The following is a 12,535-nucleotide window of genomic DNA, read 5'->3' as shown; positions in this document are numbered from 1 at the left end:
TATTCTTGGACCATAGTGGAATTACATTAGAAATTAATGACAGAAGGACATCTGGAAAATCACCAAATACCTGGAAACTAAATAACATATTTCTGAATAACTTGTAAGCGAAAGAAGAAATTGAAAGAGGAATAGATAGTATTTTAAACTAGATGAAAATAAAAACAACATACCACAACTCAAGGGATGAGACTAAAGTGGTACTTAGAAGGAAATTTATGGCACTAAATGTCTGTATTTGAAAAGAGTCTCAAATCAATGACTTTGGTTCCCACCTTAAAATATTGGAAAAAGAAGAGCAAATTAAGCCTAATGTGAGCAGAGAAGGAACTAGTAAACACAAGAGCAAGAGTCAATAAAATAGAAAACATAAGAATTATAGAGAAATTCAATGAAACCAATCGCCATTATTTGTGAAGATCAGTAAAATTCATAAACCTCCAGTCATTCCCAGGAAGGAGGAGACAGAAGACACAAAATACTGACAGCAGGCATGACAGAGAGTACTAACTACATACAGGTCCCATACCAATTATAGGTATAAAGAAATACTGAGAACACATTTAGCAGTAAATTTGACAATTTAGATGTTAGAAGAGAGTCCCATAAAGATACAAATTACCAAAGACGACTAAAGGAAAAATAATCTAAACAGTCCCTATTCAAGAAATAGGATTTGCAGTTAAAATCATTCCCATAAAGAAACTTTAAATCCCAGATGATTTAACTGGGGAATTTCACTCTGGTAGAAATTAAATATTAGAGAAAAAATAATGGTTATTCTATTATACAAACGCTTCCAGAACACCAGAGAGGAGGGAATGCATCCCAGTTCATTTTATGAGGCCAGCATTACCCTGATACCAAAACCAGACAGAGACATTAGAAGAAAATTATAGACAATATCTGTCATGAACCTCCATGTAAAATTTTCACAAATTGAATCTAATGATCTACATAAAGGGTAATACATCATGACCAAGCAGGGTTTATCCCAGGAATGCAAGATTGGTTTAACATAAAAAAAAATCAATCAATGTAATTTGCCAAACTGGAAGGCTGAGAAAGAAAAAAACACCTGTGATCATCTCCCTAGACACAGATAAAGCTATTTTTAAAAATCCGGTATCCATTCTCTTAGAAAACTAAAATTTGAAGGAAACTTCCTCAACCTAATGAAGATGATGTGTTTAAAACCTAGAGGTATCCTCATACTTAATTGCATTTTCCTTATAAGATCAGGAACAGATCAAGGATATGTCCCTATTGACTGGTACTGTTCAGCTATCCATATGCTTGACAACATGGGTGGATTTTAGAATAATTATACTGACTGAAAGAAACCAGATACTGAGCATATTCCTGGATAATGCCAAATAATTTATAGAGACAGAAGGATCCAGGATTTGCCCTGGGAGTTGAGTAGGCAGGAGGGAGAGATTACAAAAAAAAAAAAAAAACAAAAACAAAAAACAAGAAAACTGTTAGGTATAATAGATATGCTCACTATTTTGATTGTGATAAGGAGTTCACGAGTGCAGAGATCTGTCAAACCTTATCAAATTATACAGTTTAAATGTGTGCAGCTTATTGTATGTCAATTATACTTTATTGAAGCTAAATACAACAGATTTTTAGGTCACTGTAAGCCAGCTAAGGTGAAGATATCCAAAGTCTTGGTCTCAGCAAGGAAATGCATTATAGGAGGGGATGGCCGTTCTTCCTGAGGTGAACTTAAAAATGTGAGGTGTGCATATACAAAGTTTTTTAGTCTCCCAACAAGACAGAAACTTTATGGATCCTGATTTAAACAGTCAATTTTATAATCTCAGAAGGCAACAGGAAGCAGACTAGGGATTATACATGAAATGAGCAAAATTTGGCATGTAACATGGCTCCCGACCTCAAGAGGTTGTGAAAACTGTAGATGATTTGGCAGGATGAGATTAATGCTCACTCCTAACTCAATCCGAGAGAGAAAATTTCCCAGGCTACATCAAATCTTGCAGGGTTTCAGATGTCACTGTACGTCTGAATTTACTCCACAGAAATTCTCCCAACTTGTTCGATTTCAAGACTTCTCCTTGGAGCCATGAGCAGAATGAGAAACACACAGATGGCTCAAGCCCACCATAATCATGATTCAAGGCAAGCAAAGCCTAAGCTGTTTGTATTTCAGATTAAAATAGAATTGAGGAGAGAAACATCATTATCCTGGGTGCTAAAAGGAGTATTAAGAAAAAGCTCGTTTACATTGCTAATATTGCAATATTATTGTTTTAGGTTTATAATCCGTGGGAAACCTATATATCCTTCTCTTGCTTCCATTAGAGTTAGTATTTTAAATAACTTCTACATGTTTAATAAATAACGTCTATTTATTTGCTCAAAGGCGACAGACCCTACGGTACTATCAACAAAGGCTTCCCTCCTGGTCTCATGCAGCTCGTGTTTACAGGGCTGCAATTACAGAAGAGCGTTCTCGGCAAAACAAGAAATGACACCATTACCATCGACAGGAATTCTCCTGGCGCTGTGGAGACTCTTGACTGAAAGGAACACAAAGCTGCTTTGTTGTGAGCAGAGCTCATGGATTTTGTGTGGCTGTGGCTTTGCTTCTTGCAGACACCGACCTGCTGGTTAACGACATTCAACTCTGGGCATCTTCCTTTTCCTTCTAGCAGGTGTTTTCATGTCTAAGTTAAATGTCCTAGAACGTGAAGACTGCCACTCTTGGGGGACAGCACAGCAACACGCCGGAGGCTGCTGGGCAGGGGAGCCAGGCTGCTGGGGTTCGCGTACCAGCTGTGCCCCTCAACACCAGGCCATCCCGGGAGGGACTCCTCAGCCTCTCTGTGCCTCGGTGTGCTAACCACAGCACCCTATTTCATAGCTGTAAGATTCTTAGGAAAAGGTCTGGCACAGACACCACAGAAGGAAGCAACAATTATTATTAACACAGATTTGCCGACACGATAGTGGCTGGGGAGAACAGATGACAGTAGCACCTCCAAGCTGCCCGCTCCTGCAAGCACAGGAGGAATAAGAAAGAGAAGTGCTTCTTCCACGGGTGCAGCAAAATCTTCCGGGACAGAGGACTGGGCAAGCCCAGAGTATCAAATAATAACTACCTAATGCCACCCCTCACTGAGTGCTTCTGCATAGAGGGCAATGTATAAAGGGCATCGCATACACTATCTCATTAATTCCAACAACAACCCCATGATGTAGATGACAGAATTCCCACTTTCCAGACCAGAAAACTGAGGTCCACAAAGTCAAATAACTGGCTTCCATTCACACAGCTGGGGAGAACATTTCTGCACACAGCCATCTGGCCCTTAGCCCATGGATTTTCCTCTCTCCCAAGCAGCTTCACTTTTCGATCCAGAAAGTGCTGGTATATTCTGAGCAAAGGCATTCAGGAGGAAAACATGTCTGTCAGGAGGTGGCGTTCCCCAAAGCACCCAGGCTTTTTGAAATCATTAAAAGGACCATAGTCTTAAGTACTACTGGGAGAAACATAGTTTCCTTGTCATACCTGAACAGGGAGATAACAATCACTATCACTGGGTCATCTCAGCATGTCAGCAGAATCTACTTGAAATGATAATCAAGTTTTTCCTGGTTTTTCCTTGGTTCCTACCTAGTACTATAATTCAAATGAGGCTGTTCAGTGCTCCCTTCCTCAGAAAAGGGTATTATTGCAGAAAGTGTAGAGAAAAGAAATGTGTGGCTTGTTAGCACCAAGACCTTACAGAGGTTGGAAGAGTCTGTGGCATGAAGAGCTAGAGTAAGTGTCCCTGCTTCTTAGGTGGGAGGGAGAGAGTGTCTGAAGGCTGCTTAAATGAGCACACTCTCACAAACATTTGCAATAGTTTATGAATAAAAATTAAAAAGTAATTATAAGAAGGAGAAAATTTCATCTCATAATATCAATAGGCTCATAACTATCAGAGTATTCTTAGGATCAATTTTGAAATAAAACTTATAATTAACTTTTAGGTGAAGTAATAATTCTGTAAAAGCATGGTAATCTAAATTAAACTCAAACCATTACTACTAAAAATAGTCCCAAAATATACAACGTATAATGGACAAAATCTTCAGTATATAAAGGACCTTAAAAAGTCAAAAAGGAAACAACAAAAAAAGAATGTTTCAATAGAAAATAAACAGAAAGGGGGCCCTGGGTGGCTCAGTCAATTAAATGTCCAACTCTTCATCTCAGCTCAGGTCTTAATTTCAGGGTTGTGAGTTAAAGCTCCTCTTTGGTGGAGCTTAGAAAAAGACAAAGAGAAAAGAAACGAAACGAAACAGGGAATTCACACAAAAAAAGAGATATGGCCATTTAAGATTTGAAAAGGTTCTTTTCTATACTCTACCAATGAAGTCACAGAAAGAGAAATTAAGAAAACAATTCCATTTATAATTTCACCAAAAAGAATAGCATACCTATGAATAAACTTAACCAGGAGGTATAAGACCTATATTCTGAAAACTGTAAAACGCTGATGAAAGAAATTGAAGAGGACACAAGCAAATAGATGTTCCTAGCTTATGAACTTGAAGAGCAAACATTGGTACAATGTCCCTACTACCCAAAGCAATCCACAGATTCAGTGCAATCCCAATCAAAATGCCAACAGCATTTTTCACAAAACTGAAGCAAATAATACTAAAATCTTTATGGAACTACAAATAAGCTCAAAGAGCCAAAGCAAAGTTTAGAACAAATACGTCTGGAGGCATCGCAATTCCAGATTTCAAGTTATCTTACAAAGCTGTAGTGATCAGAAGAGTATGGTGCTGGCACAAAAACAGATAGATCTATGGAACAGAAAGCCCAGAAATAAACCTGAACTTATATGATCAATTAATCTATTAGTTTTACAAAGGAGGTAAGAATACACAATGGGTAACAGTTTTTTCAGTAAATGGTGCTGGAAAAACAAGACAGCTATATATAAAATAATGAAATTGTACTACTTTCTAGCACCACACACAAAAATAAACTCAAAACAGTTTAAAACCCTAAACGTGATATCTGAAACCGTAACAATCCTAGAAGAGAACCCAGGCAGTAGTTTCTCTGATATCAGCCAAAGCAACATTTTTCTAGATATGTCTTCTAAGGCAAGGGAAAGCAAAATAAATGATTGGGGCTATATCAAAATAAAAAGCTTTTGCACAGTATAGGAAACCATCAAGAAAACAAAAAGACAACATACTAAATGGGAGAAAATATTTGCAAATGATATATCTGATAAGGGGTTAATATCCAAAATTATATATGCAATTTAGATGCTAACATACAATTTATACAGCTCAACAACAACAACAAAAAACCCCAAACAATCTGATTTAAAAAAAAGGACAGAGGAGCGGAGTAGACATTTTTCCAAAGAAGACACATAAATGGCCAACAGATATGTGATAGGATGCTCAACATCACTCATCATCAAGGGAATAAAATCAAAACCACAGTGAGATATCATCTCACACCTATGAGAATGGCTAAAATCAAGACGATAAGAAATAATCAGTGCTGCCAAGGATGTGGGGAAAAGGAGCCCTCATGCACCACCGGTATGAATGTAAATTGTCACAGCCACTGTAGAAAACAGTATGGAAGTTTCTCAAGAAGTTAAAAATAAAAATACCAAATGATCCAACAATTCCACTATTGCATATTTACCCAGGGAGAAGTTAAAACACTAATTTGAAAAGATATAGGTACCCCTATGTTTATTGCGGCATTATTTACAATAGCTAAGACATGGAAGCAACCTAAGTGTCCATCAATAAACAAATGGAGAAAGAAAAACTGGTACATATACACAATGGACTATTACACACACAGCCATAAAAAGGATGAGATTGTGCTGTTTGAGATAACATGGATGAACCTAGAGGGTATTAAGCTAAAAATAAGTCAGACGGAGAAAGACAAATATCATATGATTCCACTCATATGTGGAATCTTAAAAAAACATGAATAGAACAATAAAAAGCAGAATTAGAACTATAAATACAGAGAGCAAACTGACGGTTGTCAGAGGTGAGGGGGTTGAGGGTAGGTAAAATGTGTGACAGGAAGTGGGAGATACAGGCTTCCAGTTATGGAATAAGTAAGTCACAGGAATAAAAAGCAGAGCATAAAGAATACAGTCAATGATATTGTAATAATGATGTAATGGGACAGATTGTAGCTATTCCCATGAACATAGCATAATATAGACACTGTCAAACCACTCAGTTGTATACCTGAAACTAACATAGAAGTCAACAATACTCAAAAAAAAAAAAAAAAAAAAAAGAAAAGAAAAAGAAAAGACTTGAAAAGGTTAAAATAAATCCAGATACATTTATTTACCCATCTCATTAACAAAGATTCAAAACATAATAGCAGGTTTAGCAAGGATTTGAGGAGCAGACCAAAAATATGTGTGGCTAAGTCAATTATTTTGCATCCAAAGAATATTTACTGATGTGAGAAAATTGTATCTTTTCCCCCTACTGGTAAGAAAAAGTGATAATCCAAATTTTTAGAATTAAACACATTTGTTTTTACATTTGCAGAAAGGCGACTGGAAGGAAATACATTGATATAAGTAGTGGTTATTTCTGTTCTTTGAAATTGCAACAATTTTTTTCATCTTTATGCTATAATGTATTAAAATTTTCCTCTCTACTTTCCAAGTTCTATTTTCCCTTTTAACTCTATCTTTGATGGGAAATGGGTGAGTCAGGATTCACATTACATTGTGATTGTAATTGTCATTTCCAAGACATGCTGATGATGCATGAAATTTCTTTGTAGCAGTGTTGTTGTTTTCCCAAGAGAATTATTTAAAATTGGTCAGGTAGACCTACCAGAAAATTTAACTCTATAGAAAATAATTTTTAGAACTCTTAAGTGTAGTTCAGCACTGGTAGACTCTTCTCTGATAAAAGAATGAAGGGAACACAAATTACATTACTATATTAACATATTATTTTTCCCAAGCAAATGCTATGCTTACTAGCTGTTTCCTACTCAATAAATCTAAAACTGGTAAAAACTGATTGAAACTAAGGTTCACCAAAGAATGATATTAATAAATCATTTCTCATCACCCATTGTTGACTTAGAAGTAAAATTTTTAGCTTTTTGTTTGGATAGTTAAAAAAATAGAAATAAAATTACTTGTAGGCATTTTGAATTAAATAGTACAAGAACATGGTGTCTTGGTGATTTGTTTTGGGAAATGAACATTGAAATTTCACTTACTTTGTTTTATTTTTTTATTTAAATTCTAGTTAGTTAACATATAGTGTAATATTAGTTTCAGGAGTAGAATTTAGTGATTCATCATCGCTCATTTTAGTAAATAGAAATTCTTCAAGGTTTTCCCTTAAAATGTTTAGAACTGATTTTAACACATTTTCGTTAATTCTTTGCAGTAGCTTTTCATAATAAGCTTTATAATTCCTACTAGGAATTAGAGTTCAGATATCAAAACTTGCCCTGATAACATTAACTCGAGAAAAAGCTTGGGCAGCACCTTTAAAAAGCTAGACTGTTAAAAAGTAAACCCCAGTGAATTAGGAGCAGGAGAAGAAAACCATATGAGAGTTTGAGAGTCCTCTCAGGCTAATACTCCATTGATGCTTTTCTTCCCCCCATCATATATTATTTAGTGTTTTCTGTGTGCCAGGCCGTGTTTTAAGAACCAGAGACACAACTTGGAGCAAGACAGACTTGCTGCCTCCTTTCCAGGAAGCTCGCCTCCTAGCGGGAGTCAATTGTACATAAACAAGCCTTAAGGAAAGAAGTTACTTCCTTGGAGTGGTAAATGCCAGGGTAGGGATGTAAGGGTTACCCTGGGGTGGGAGAGAAGGGGGGAAGCCACTTGGAAGGTCAAGGAAGGTCTCTGTGCAAACGTGACTTTTTTTTTTTTTTTGAAGATTTTATTTATTTATTTGAGAAAGAGAGAGTGAGAGAGAGCACGAGCAAGGAGAAGATCAGAGGGAAAAGCAGACTCCCCGTGGAGCTGGGAGCGCAATGAGGGACTTGATTCTAGAACTCCAGGATCATGACCTGAGCCGAAGGCAGTCGTCCAACCAACTGAGCCACCCAGGCGTCCCCAAACGTGACTTTTGATGTGAGCTTCTAACAACAAGCAGCTGGGTTGTGAGAAGTGGGAAAGTCTAGGTGGGGAGGTTCTGGGCAGGGAGATGGGGAGAGCAAAGCCCCAAGAGCAAGAACAAGCTTAGCAAGTTCCGGGTATAAAAAAGAGGCCAGTGTTGGTGGAGCCTGGTGGGCAAGGATTATGCTGAAGAGATATGATCAACGGCAGGGGACAAATCATGCTTTTGAACAATGTCCCAAGGGCCTCCTCATCCCTGCTATTCAACTAGATAATCACTATCTTTTATGCCTATTGACTTTCTGCTTGAATGATCATTCAGAAGTGTTTTAAAGGTTAAAGAGAAAGATGTGAATACCTCTGTAAATAGTTTTAATTCTGTTCTAATTGCTAGAAGATATACAGACACACATATATATACATATGTATGCACATCCTTATACACAACTATATAAACACAGATCTAGAACCAGATATACTATAAAAATATATACCCATATATATACACACGTATATACAAACATATACACACACACACACACACACACACACACAGGTGCTTTTGAACATTAGGTGAGGGTTAATACCAGACAATCAGGCTGAGACGTCATGGTATGGGGGTAAAATTGAACATCCATGATTTGGAAGTATTTTAAGCTAGGGAGGCAAAGTTAGCCATAGGTGGGTGGAAGCTCTTCCCTAGCCGCAGAAACTCAGTATGTCAGTGAAACCAGAGATTACTGACAAAAGACACATGAATGACATGAACAGGTATATTCTGAAAATAGCAGAGCTGGAAAATGCCAACATTAGAGACGGAGTCAATAATAACAATGAAGGCTGCCAGGTTCGAGTGGATTGGTGTCGCTTAAGAGACATGATCCAAACAGAGAAGAAATTCAACCCACTGGGTGAGCGTGCTTACGGTATTTTGTGGGAGGAGAAACTAATCCTGTTCACTGGAATATGCTGAAAGACTAAACAAGGAGAGACCATGAAGGAAAGTTACCGAAAAAACCAACCAGAATGGCATAAAGACAGTAATGTCTGAAAGCAAAGTATAATGGTGACGTTGATCTGCCTGTGGAGAGTCCTAGGAATGGCCTATACTACGTTACCTTTTGGAGTGAAATCCGTTTGGAGTGAATTCAGTTCAGTACAACCGATAATATTAATTAGGTCTCACTGTTCTTTTAGGAAGTGTCTCCTTACAAAAAAAAAAAAAAAAAAAAAGCGTCCTGGAGAGAAAGGGCATAGTGTGAACACCGCCTCGCAGGTGGAGTGTATGATTTTACAAAATCTTAAAAGCAAAGCCAGTAATGGAAACAAATTAACGACAGTTTGGGGTCACGCCATATGAGAAGAGCAATGAGGGCCTTGGGGTAGGTGGGAAAGGGCATCACTGACTTTGGCCAGAGCTATCGGGGAAGCCTATTTGGATGACATGGGACTTGAAGGGCCCTCAAAGAAGTTGGTAGAATTTAGGTAGGTGGGGAGGCAGGGGAAGGTGTTTCTGAATCATTAACAGCTCAGCAAGAACAGTTCAATCTGATCCAACTGTGGGCATGGAAATATTGCCTAATTATTAACCAGCAGGTGAAAGAACAGAAAATAAATCTCTGGTGTCACTGCCAGGCTTCCATCTGGCTATAGGACCATCAGGAGGCCCTTTAAATTATGGTTCCTGGGCAATAAAAAGTCAACATCTTTCACTTTTACTAAATTAGCAAAAATACTTTCAGTAACACCCAGAGTGAGCAAGGAGGCTAAAATCAAAACATTGAGGCATCTCTGAATATATATTGTATACATAAATATGTACTGAATATAAATTGCAAAACTCTTTTGAAGGTAATTTTGTGATGTCTCAAGAGCAAATGAAATGACCATATCACCTGTTCACTGGAAATCGATCTTAAGGAAACATTCCAAGTGGGAAATCAAGACTCAAAGATACTCAACAGTGGAGTTATCCGCACAATTTGCAAATTGGGAACAGCTAGCTCAAAGACTACCAACAGAGTAGTCAAAGCACTGCGAAGAGATGTGTGAGGTCATTTTTCACCCATTGAGGTAGAAGGATTAAACCCATTTAAAAATACCCACTATGGGGATGAGGGTAATATGGATTCAGCTTATGAAGGAGACAATTTGACAATATCAAAATTTTCAATATACATTCCCCTGAATTAGTTCTAGAAACTTTGAGAAGGTGAATGATTAGATGGTTAAAATATTTAAAGTGTGTAAAGAACTTTATGAACCCTGAGGCAACTCTTAATTTCCGGTTTTAAATGTCACAATATACCACACACTTGATCCCTGGAAGAAAGATTAGTGCAATCGATATTATCAATAGGCTGGTTTTCTAACAGGGAAACGGAAGGCCACAGAGGTTAAGAGACTTACCCTTACTGGCCCTGAGTTCATATGCCTAACAAGAAAAAGTCAAATCTTTTACTAGTTTTCCGTGATGCCCATGGTAGGAATTTCACAAGGCTAAATGCAGTCGTGTTGCTTAGGTGAAAATCTCTCTTCAGGTGTGGAACTGCATTTCATGGAGGCAAACCACTAGGGTCTGGGGGAAATAATGGTCAGTCCAGCCTAATCTTTCCTGCAGGGTAACAAATACCATTGCTCTACACTACATTCTGGAAGTGGGGTGGGGGAGGGCAGAGGGGGAGGTGGGGAGAGAGAGAGGCGATTTGTTTGTCCTCTGACCTAGCCTGTGACCTGGCAAAAACAAGCAAAACTAACGACATGCAAATATAAGATACAGTGTGAATGCTTAAAAGAAGGCGAGGCCTGGGAGAGCCCTATTATTCAGGAGTGTGGCGTGTATTTGGACAGCAGGTTCCAATAAGGAGGGGAGGCATTACGTTTTCATGGCAGGAGAAATAATAACTTTCCTCCTTTCCAAAAGCCATGTATGGACTTCAGTTTCCCCAATAATCAATAATCAATTAATTAACCAAAATCAATATTTAGAGTAAGTTACAGCACAAAGAGATGAAATCAAGGCAAATAAATGAAATTTAGACATGGAAACTTAAGTCTTCGGAGGAGAGGTTCCTCAACAGGGAGCAGTGGGGCTGCACCAGATGGCCGTGCCCAATACTGGCTTCTGTGGACACGTATGAGTGTTCTCTTATTTATCAAGGGAAATGTCTGCAAAGATTCAGCAATTGTATACAAGATTTTGGCAAGTATAAGACTGTGTCGATCAATAATATATTTCATTTTGAGTTTTAAAACCCTTCCTCTCTCAGTGGCTCCTTATTTGATCCGAGACCAAGAGCTCACTCTCTTTCTACACTATGGCCTCACTATGTGTACCATGGACAGGAAAGCTTTACCCAAATCAGGTTTGGGATTCTTTGTTTACACTTACTTCTCTCCATACTCCTTTCTGTCAGAGGGACCATTTCCAAAAGTGTATCGTCATGTCCCATCAGTTTGTCTTCATTTTCTCTTGAGCCCATGTCTGCGCCCCACCCAAGTACCTCTCAATTTACCTGCTTCCTTTCTAGACAAACATCTTCAAAGAGTTGACCATATGTTTTTAACCTTTCATTTATCATTATTTTTTCTTCCTTCCTTCCCCTCTCTTTCATTGTTTTTTGAAGGGGGTTTAATAGTCCAAATTTAAATATGGAACAAAAATGACAAACAGTGAATCCATTAATATCATGAAGGTATTATTACTCATAATAATCTATTTTCTTTGTGTTTGGCTTTGCACGGGACCTCCCTAAGCATCACCTCACCTGACCCTTAAAGTATCATTAAAGTATCTGTAAACGTCTAAGCCAGCTCCTGCACCCCCCCTTTCCTCTGTTCTCTTGCCAATTCCCTCATATCCATGGTGTAGAACATTCTACATGCTGATGACACAGATACCTTGGTGTGTGTATATGTTGGCACATGTGTCTCTCACAGAAGACACACATGTCCTTATGCCTCCTCCACTTCACCACTTAGATTTCTCATGAGAGCACAACCCTGAGATGGATAAATCCCCATGTCTGATTCCCTGTATTTGCTTCTCCTGTGTTTTTCTTGTTTCGTGAAATGCCATGACCAATTACCCCATTACTCAAGCTAAAAACATGCAGTTCATCTTGATTCCCCTTTCTCTCTCATTCTTCTCTCATTTAATCACCAAATCCTAAGGGCTCGACCTCAACAATATATCACAGATCTGTTCTCACCTCTCCAACCTTGTTAGTGCCCCACTACTCAAAACCACACCCATGTCTGGGCACAGACTTGTGCTGCCTTCTTGATGACTCCCTTTTTCCCACTTCCACCCTGTTATGGGTCCTTTCTCTCTCTTTTTAAGATTTTATTTATTTGCAAGAGTGAGAGAGAGCGCAAGCAGAGGTGAGGTGCAGAAGGGAAGA

At 38.2% G+C, this 12,535-nt stretch overlaps 1 protein-coding gene across 15 annotated transcripts in view; it reads right to left on the bottom strand.

Annotated features, from left to right (window-relative positions):
* The window catches only part of ENOX1 (ecto-NOX disulfide-thiol exchanger 1), a 563,146-nt gene that overhangs the window by 183,102 nt on the left and 367,509 nt on the right, over positions 1 to 12,535 (bottom strand). The window lies entirely within an intron of this gene.

This window comes from Mustela nivalis (assembly GCF_964662115.1).
Source record: "Mustela nivalis genome assembly, chromosome: 15".
Taxonomy (NCBI): domain Eukaryota; kingdom Metazoa; phylum Chordata; class Mammalia; order Carnivora; family Mustelidae; genus Mustela; species Mustela nivalis.
The sequence above is the reverse complement of the archived record's forward strand: the minus strand, read 5'-3'. Positions and strand labels throughout refer to the sequence as shown.